Source organism: Sus scrofa, chromosome X, assembly GCF_054392235.1.
Source record: "Sus scrofa isolate SSC_HxYL_T2T_F1_AM1 chromosome X, Sscrofa_HxYL_maternal_Yorkshire_Landrace_v2.0, whole genome shotgun sequence".
Taxonomy (NCBI): Eukaryota; Metazoa; Chordata; class Mammalia; order Artiodactyla; family Suidae; genus Sus; species Sus scrofa.
The window spans coordinates 45,877,620-45,886,770 of record NC_139401.1 but is presented as its reverse complement, the minus strand read 5'-3'; the positions used below and the strand labels follow the sequence as shown (position 1 = coordinate 45,886,770).

At 43.4% G+C, this 9,151-nt stretch overlaps 1 protein-coding gene across 6 annotated transcripts in view; it reads right to left on the bottom strand.

The window, feature by feature from the left end:
* The window catches only part of ZNF81 (zinc finger protein 81), a 117,054-nt gene extending 108,899 nt beyond the window's left edge, over positions 1-8,155 (bottom strand). For 5 of the 6 annotated variants that reach the window (XM_085007798.1, XM_021080394.2, XM_085007799.1 and 2 more), the window contains exon 1: positions 7,729-8,155. The gene's annotated coding sequence lies outside the window, so the exon portion shown is untranslated. The remainder of the gene's footprint in view (positions 1-7,728) is intronic. The other variant, XM_085007800.1, reaches the window with a different exon arrangement.
* Between the last annotated feature and the right edge of the window lie 996 nt (positions 8,156-9,151).

Sequence of the window (9,151 nt, the reverse complement as noted above, 5' to 3'; positions counted from 1 at the left end):
TCATTATTTACCTGTTGTACAAGCAACAGATTAATTCTCTAGTATCTGGATATTGGCTGGGGTTTGTCTCTTCTAGGCTGGGCTCCACTAGGTGATGCCACAGTACAGCATGTTCTGCATGTCTCTCATGCTGAGACATGAGGGCAGCAATTAGCTAGATATCTTCTTATAGTGATGACACAGGGGCAAGAGGGCCAGCCAGAAGAGGCACGCCTTAAGGCCTAATATCAGAAATGGCATACTGTTATTTCTACTCATATGCCACTGGGCAAAGCAAATCACATTGGCAAGCACAAAGTTAAAGGGGTAAGAGGGTGGATGCAGGAAGGAGTGAAAAATTGGGACCATTCACTCATCTCCCACCACCTAACTGATGGCCAATCACCCATTTCCCTGACTTTTCTCCAATAAATATCCTGGAGATAGAATATAGCCTAATAGCTAAACAAATCAACTCAGGAACCAGATTGCCTAAAAATCATAAGAGAAAGTAAGCATGTAAGAATGATTAGAAAACCCTAAAAAAGAAAAGCAATGATGGAGCCTAAGGCCAGCAAGTATTGGAACATACCATAAAGCCTCTCTAATTAAAAACTTGTGATATTATAGAGAGGTTCATTTGTGCCATATTTTAGATTCCACATATATGATATCATATGGTATTTGTCTTTCTCTAACTTCTCTAACTTACTTGAGAATCTCAAGTTGCATTCATGTTGCTGCAAATGGCATTATTTTGTCCTTTTTTATGGCACATAGAGAACAGACTTGAGGTAGTCAAGGGGCAGGGGGAAGGAAGTGGGATGTGCTGGTAGTTTGGGGTTAGTAGATGCAAACTACTACATTTAGAATGGATAAGCAGGAGTTCCCGTCGTGGCGCAGTGGTTAACGAATCCGACTAGGAACCATGAGGTTGCAGGTTCAGTCCCTGCCCTTGCTCAATGGGTTAACGATCCGGCGTTGCCGTGAGCTGTGGTGTAGGTTGCAGACGCGACTTGGATCCCGCGTTGCTGTGGCTCTGGCGTAGGCCGGTGGCTACAGCTCCGATTAAACCCCTAGCCTGGGAACCTCCATATGCCGCGGGAGCGGCCCAAGAAATAGCTAAAACACACACACACACACACACACAAAAAGAATGGATAAGCAATGAGGTCCTACTGTATAACACAGGGAAGTATATCCAATCTCTTGGGATAGAACATGATGGAAGATAGTGTGAAAAAAAGGATATATATGCATGTACAACTAGGTCACTGTGCTGTACAGTAGAAATTGACACAACACTGTAAATTAAATATACACCAACATTAAACAATGAAAAAAACTTATGGTGATAACACATGAATGTATAAACCAGTGGAACAGAGGAAAAAGCCCAGGAATGGATCCAAATATAGAAGAAAATTTTGTATATGATTAAAATGGAATCTCAAATCACTAGGGGCTATGATGAATTTTTTTGGGTTTTTTTTGTTTTTTTTTTTTTTTGCTTTTTTTTTTAGGGTTGCATCCATGGCATATGGAAGTTCCCAGACTAGGGGTCGAATCAGAATTACAGCTGCCAGCCTACGACACAGCCATAGCCACGCCAGATCCAGGCTGCATCTGTGTCCTATACCACAGCTCACGGCAACACCAGATCCTTGACCCACTGAGTGAGGCCAGGAATCAAATCCGCATCCTCATGGATACTGTTGGGTTTGTTTCCACTGCGTCAAAATGGGAAATCCACCAAGATGAATTTTTAAATAGCGTATTAGTTTCCTAGGACTGCTATAATAAATTACCATAATCTGGTGGCTTAAAACAATAAATTATATATATTTTTTTGTCTTTTGTCTTTTTAGGGCCACACACACAGCATATGGAGGTTCGCAGGCTAGGGGTCAAATTGGAGCTGCAGCTGCCAGACTATGCCATAGTCACAGCAGCGTGGGATCTGAGCCACGTCTGAGACCTACACCACAGCTCACAGCAACGCCAGATCCTTAGCCCACTGAGTGAGGCCAGGGATCGAACCCACGTCCTCATGGATGCTAGTCAGATCTGTTTCCACTGAGCCACGACGGGAACTCCCAGAATTATATACTTTCACAGTTCTGGAATATAGAAGTCCAAAATCAAGCTGTCTTTGGGGTTGGTTCATTCTGGAGGTAAATCTGTTCTATGCCTCATTCCTAGCTTCTGGTGCTCTGGCAAACCTTGGTGTCCCTTGATTTGTAGATGCATCTCTCCAATCTCTGCCTCTGTCTTCACATCATACCCTCCCCATGTCCTTCTCTTCTTCTGTCTGTTATAAGGACATTTGGGAAATTCCCTTGTGGCACAGTGGATTAAGGATCTGGTGTTACTGCAGCTGTGGCATATGTCACAACTGCAGTACAGGTTCAATCCCTGGCCTGGGAACTTCGACATGCTGTGGGTATGGAAAAAAATCAATCAGCAAGACATTTGTTATTGGATTTAGGGCCCACCTCATTAATCCAGAATGATCTAATCTCAAAATCCTTAACTTAATTACATCTGCAAAAATCTTTTTTCTAAATAAGATCACAACCACAGGTTCCAGGGACATATCTTCTGGGGACACAGCATTCTACACACTAAATGTGATGATTTAGAAACAGATTAAATTGGATGCACACCTTGCTATGCACAAGAACAAACTCCAAATGGATCACAGATCTACATGTGAAAATGAAACCATATACACATATTAGAAGACAGACTGGGGACATTTCTTTTAAGCCTGAATTTGGGCAAAACCATTGTAACTGTGTCTCAAAGTCCAGATTAACTTAGAGAAATAAATTAGTTTGATAGGAGCCGTAAAACATTTAGAAGTATGCATGGAGTTAGTAAGTTCTTAAATAGTGGACATGCCCCTAAGATTCCCAGAGGTTGTTTGCTTTACCTTAACTTCTCCATCTCCCTGTGGTAGCACCCAGGGCTGAAACTGTACCACCTCATCTTCTCTCTTTCCCCCAGTGATATCTCCCACGTGGGGACAGTACCATCCTGAGCTCCCTCCTGACCACTCTGACATCTCCCCATTCTTCCCTAATGCTAACTTACCATTGGTAGCTTGTGAAGCTCCCTGACTTCCCCAGTTCCTCCAGTGGTATATCTCAGAAGAGAACTGTTTTGTCCTGAATTTTCCCTCCCTGATAGAACACACTACGGTGGTATCACTTAAGAGGATATAATTTCTCTCTCTTACCCTCACGCCATAAACTGAAGGGCACCTCAGCTTCAACAAATACCACAAATCTCTATATCACAGATCCAAGAACACCCTACTCCTACTCTAGGAATCCTGTCTAGAGAAGGCTCACATCCCTGCCTCCTGACCTCTTTGGTAAAACAAGCAAAGGAGTGTCCTCTGTATATAATAGATACTTTTCCAAGATGGCAGCCCTCTTTGGGAAGCTTTTGACAATTCTGCCATGTTCCTTGTCTGACAACACCATTTATGGAAACTGAACACATGGATTAACTGTGCCATACTGATCATTGGCCCACTGTGGCGTCCGTGATGCTTCTAAGCACTTACAAAGCCACAGCTTCAGAAGGGGTGCTACTAGGGGTTAAAACCAAAAGTAACAGCACTTACCGCTGTAATGAAATTCACTGTTACAAAGAAAATCTCCAAGGCTTCAAAGGTTTAGTGCTTAAGGAGCACTGAGACTTGAGGTGTGTGACGTATGGGATGAAACGTATTTGTAGATCAGTAATGAATTTCAGAAATATATTTTAGAGGACTTCTAGTTTAAGCTTGGAATTAGAGAGCTAGAAAGACACAACTCCCATCCTTAGAAGATTCTGAACAAGCTAGAAATTAATACTTTTTCTTGAACTTATCATAAAACTGAGGTCATAAGGCAAATAACTATTGTAAAATGTGGAGAAAGACAGGCACCTTTGGAGAGAGAACAGGATCTGAGCATTTGCCAAGGTTGGGGCTGATGCCAACCAAATGCCATATAGGTTAGTGGGAAGTTTAAACTAGAACTTTTAATGAATTGGTGAAAGCCAAGTATGGGAGAGTGAGACTCTAAAGTTCCTGGGGGCTGCAGACACGGAGACTTCCCATCCTTCTGCAGATTTTCCTCCAGGAACCCTAAGAACCTCTTAGAGTGAGAGAGTCCAAAGAAAGTCCTCCTCTTTCATGGTGATGGTTAGAGGAGGAAAAGAAAAGCCCCTGCAAAATCCACCCAGAGTTAACTTCTTCTTCCTTTCAGAACAAAAAGTTTATAATCTTCAGGAGAAAATTAATGAAAACCTATACCACAAGAACACTAATGCAATTCTATTGTAGCTGAGGAAAAGGAACGGAAGTCACTAAAGAAACTCCACCTGGACACACCTTGCTTATCTTTCCAAAGTAACAAAAGTCTAATCTCCAAGGGGAAGGGTTTTTAAAATGTAGCCTAAGCACATGAAAAAGATGTTCAACATTTCTAATTATTAGAGAAATGCAAATCAAAACCGCAATGAGGTATCATCTCACAAAATGGCCATCATGAAAAAGTCTACAAATAATAACTGCTGGAGAGTGTATGGAGAAAAGGGAACTTTCTTACATGGTTGGTGGGAATGTAAATGGGTGACGCCACTATGGAAAACAGTATGGAGGTTCCTAAAAAAAAAAATCTAAAAATAGAGTTGCCATATGATACAGCAATCCTACTCCTAGGCAAGTATCTGGACAAAACTGTAATTCAAAAAGATAGATGCACCTCGATGTTCATATCAATATTATTCATAATAGCCAAGACATGGAAACAACTTAAACGTCCATCAACAGATGAATGGCTAAAGAAGATGTGTATGTATATATGTAGGTATATATACACATATACAATGGGGTACTACTTAGCCATAAAAAGAATGATAAAACACCATTTGTCGCAACATAGACGGACCTAGAGATTATCATGCTAAGTGAGGTAAGTCAGAGAAAGACAAATACTTTACGTTATCACTTATACGTGGAATCTAAAATATGACACAAATGGAGTTCCCTGGTGGTCTGGTGGCTAAGGATCCAGTGTGGTCACTGTCATGGCTCGGATCACTGCTGTGGCATGGGTTTGATCCCTGGCCTGGGAATTTCTGCATCCTATGGGCATGGCCAAAAAAAAATGATACAAGTGAACTTATCTACAGAACAGAAACAGACTCACAGACATAGAGAACAGACTTGTGGTTGCTGGGGGGGGGGGCAATGGGATGGACTGGGAGTTTGGGGTTAATAGATGCAAACTATTATGTTTAGAATAGATAAGCAATGAGATCCTACTCTACAGCATAGGGAACTATATCCAATTTCTTGGGATAGACCATGATGGAAGATAATATAAGAAAAAAATGGATATACATGTATAACTGGGTCACTTTGCTGTACAGCAGAAATTGGCACAACATTGTAAATCAACTATACTTGAATTAGGAGTTCCTGTTGCAGCACAGTGGTTAACAAATCCAACTAGGAACCATGAGGTTGCAGGTTCGGTCCCTGCCCTTGCTCAGTGGGTTAAGGACCCGGCGTTGTCGTCAGCTGTGGTGTAGGTTGCAGACTCCACTCGGATCCTGCGTTGCTGTGGCTGTGGTGTAGGCCGGCGGCTACAGCTCTGATTCGACCCCTAGCCTGGGAACCTCCATATGCCGCAGAAGTGGCCCTAGAAAAGGCAAAAAGACAAACAAACAAGCAAAAACTATACTTGAATTTTAAAAAAAAGAAGGAAGGAGTAATATGATGAGAAATGCAGGCAGAATTATACAGCTGACATCCAGCAAGGAGACAGACCTCAGCACCACAGCCGCAAGTAACTGAATATTTCCAAAATCCTGACTGAGTGTGGAATCAGATTTACCCGCCAAACAATCCAGATAACAGCCCAGGCTTGGTAACACCTTGATTTCAGTATTGTGATACCTAAACAGAATCCCAAAAAGCTGTCTGAACTCATGGTATAACACAGCAGGAACCTATGGGGACTCCAGGGACAACCCCTCACCCATGTCTTCCACCCCCCTCTTATTTGTAGGAAAACTTGAACCTCCAACGCCTTTCCCAAGCTCCAAAGAATAAATTTAATCACAGAAATGAGAAAATGCAGAAACAAATGAAAACAGTCAAGCAAGACAAAATAATACTTTTGCCATTAAAACAAAGTCAAGGACCTTTAGTTCCTCCTCAAGAACCGTAGATCATATACTGAGCCGTATCATTTGAGCTGTTTTGCAAATACTGAAACCCCCACCAGGTGGAAGGAGTTAACTGTATGCTGAACACAAGCATGGACTCCCGACTGATTGGAACCAGAAGGTTAATGATGTTGACTCATGATTATCTCACCACCAACCAGTTAGAAGAATGTCTATGAGCTGATCACATAGCCCACAACCTCTTCCCTCACCCTGTCTTTAAAAATCTTTCCCTGAAAGTCACCAGAGAGTTCAGGTTTTTTGAGCATTAGCTGCCTGGAGTCCTTGTTTGGTGCCCTCAATAAATGCTGCACTTTCCTTCACCACAACCAAGTGTCAGTAGATTGGCTTTACTGCACAATGGGTGAGCAGACCCAAGTTCAGTTCAGTAACAATGCCCTATAAAAGTGTGAGATGACAAATTTGTGTTGTTTGAGGCCACTAGATCTGTGGCAATTCATTAAGACAATGATAGAAAACTAATATCCCAAATTTCTATCTGCAGTGAAGATATCCTTCATGAATAAAAGCAAAAAAAAAAAAAAATTCTCAAAGGAAAACAAGGAGAATTTCTAAACAAATGGCCTATGGGGCTATTTTACATTTCTGAACAGCATCTAATATTTCAGGCCTAAGGCAAGTAACAAAAAATGGAAGGGCTTGATCAGCATTAATGTTCAAGTCTGAGTATTCTTGAAAATGGTCTTGGACTTTTAGATCCAGCCAAGATGGATTCTTCCCATTCTACCATCTGATAACTAAAACCCATGGACATAACACCACAAACAAGCACAGGAAAACTATGAAAGGTAGAAGGAAGAAAATGACAGGCTGCCTAGGGCCCTCAGGACTTGAAGAACATGATGGAGAAACTGTACCCTGTAACTTGAAAGACCCATTAAGGTAGAAGAGAACACCAAGAACACCAAGCTTGTTTTTCAGAGTATCATCGAAACTGCAGATACGGAAACAACTAGCTGAAAGGCCCTTCAACAGGCAAATTGGGAGACTAGGATGACTGACAGTGAATTCAGATGGCACAGGCCAAAAATCCAACACATTTCATATAGAACCCCAAAATTTGCACATGCGACTGATCCATGAAGAGCACATCGAGAACACTTGAAACTTATAAATCATGTTCCACCAGTCCTTTCAGAGCCTCCTCCCCATCCTGCTCTCTACTTTCATGATAAATATCCCACTCAACAGCCGATCCCTGAGACAGACCTGAGCGTGGCCTCCTCTTTGCTTGGTCTCCCTCTAAGAAAATCTTTTCTCTTGGCAAAAGCCCATTGCCTTGATATTTGGTCTTTCTGTTGTGCAGTGGGCAGCGAGCCCACTTGGCTCAGTTACAGTGGTGAGTTCCTTGGGTTTCCTCATTGCCTCACATACATCCTAGAAAGATAACTAAGGAGGCCTCCAACCCAGAACTACCAACAAGCACAAAAGCTTGTCCCTTCTATTTAAAGAAAAGCATGGTCTAACAGAACAGAAAACCTTTCTGGCAATACTCACCGTTCTCCAGCCAAACTCCAACACAGTTTCAGCGAGGTGAGCCGGAAGCTGATTACCCACCCCATCTCACCATTCTGCAGAAGAAGGTAGTGGTGCTCTGACTCCCCTGCTGGGGTAGGGTCTGTCAGGGAGTTGTGTCTCCACTCCACTCTCATCAAAGAGACTCTTGTGGCTCAGCAAATTAAGGATTCTCTTGATGTCACTGCTGCGGCTTGAGTTTGATCCCTGGCCCAGAAATTCTACATGCCATGGGCTTGGCAAAAAAACAAAAACAAAAACGAAAACAAAAAGCCACAAAATGAAACCAAAAGAGAGAGATTGAACTAAGCAGTGCTAGTTGAGGCCAGTCAGCATTCCACTTCCTGCCATCCCTGAGGTCAGGAGGGCCCCGGTGCAGAACTGAACCTCCACACTCACCGGGGGAGCTGAAAGAGCTCAGCTTGAACCTAGTTCTAGTCTTGCTCCAAACACCTGTAGCTTGTCAAAGATGTTTATCAGTTTGAATGGGTTCCAGCCTAATTGCAAGAGCAGCGCCTGCGCAGAGGAAACCTAGAAGTTTCTGAAAATCGCCTTAGCTTCAATTACGAGGATAAGACCTCCACCCAAAGCAGGTGGGGGGCTTTTACCTTGTTAGGCATAATTAGCACCATGTACAAGGGAGCCTGGGGGACTGCGCCTGCGTGGCTGTTCCTGGCCCTCTCAACTCTTTCCCCGTTTCTGATGATGCACCTGCCTCTTACCCTTTAAAAGTCTCCCACTTTCCTCCCATAGGAAAGAAAACGTCTTTAGAGCAAGTGTTCTCCCTTCCTCATTCTTTGATCAATGAATAAAGTTCCTACTCTGCTTTGCCAAACCTGGTCTCATTCAATAGATATAAGCAGCACTGGGCAAGGAAAAGACCCACCCAGTTGGGGTCCATCTGATCCCGGAAGGTCGGTAACAATGAGACTGAACCAGGTTGTACAAGGCCTCTGGGTATCAGGGGATCCCAGTTAGGATCTTGAGCCTCGAGCCCCACGTGGCAGCCATGAAAGAGAATGAGGTGGTGGGGAAAAGCTAGAGGACCACCTGCTTCCACCCTGCAGTGACAAGTTAATGTGAGTCAGCCCCCTGCTTTCCCCCTCCCTCTGTCAGCAGAGCCCAGTGGAGGTGACTTTACATGTGGGTGTGCAGGCAATGAGGCAGTGCAAGAAGGTGCCCTACTTTCACTGACAAGGGGCCAGCAGGGTCCAGGCGAGGGAAGCTGAATTTCCACAACCCCCATCTGCAATGAGGCAGTGCGAGTTAGGGCTCCAATTTGCTAGGGTGGTGTAGGCAGGAGCCGGCAGGAAGCTGAACATACATACCCACTTAGTCTTTGCCCTCCACCTCAACAAGCGGGTAACTGCTAAAAAAAGCACATCTTGGCTTTGTGGCACAACAA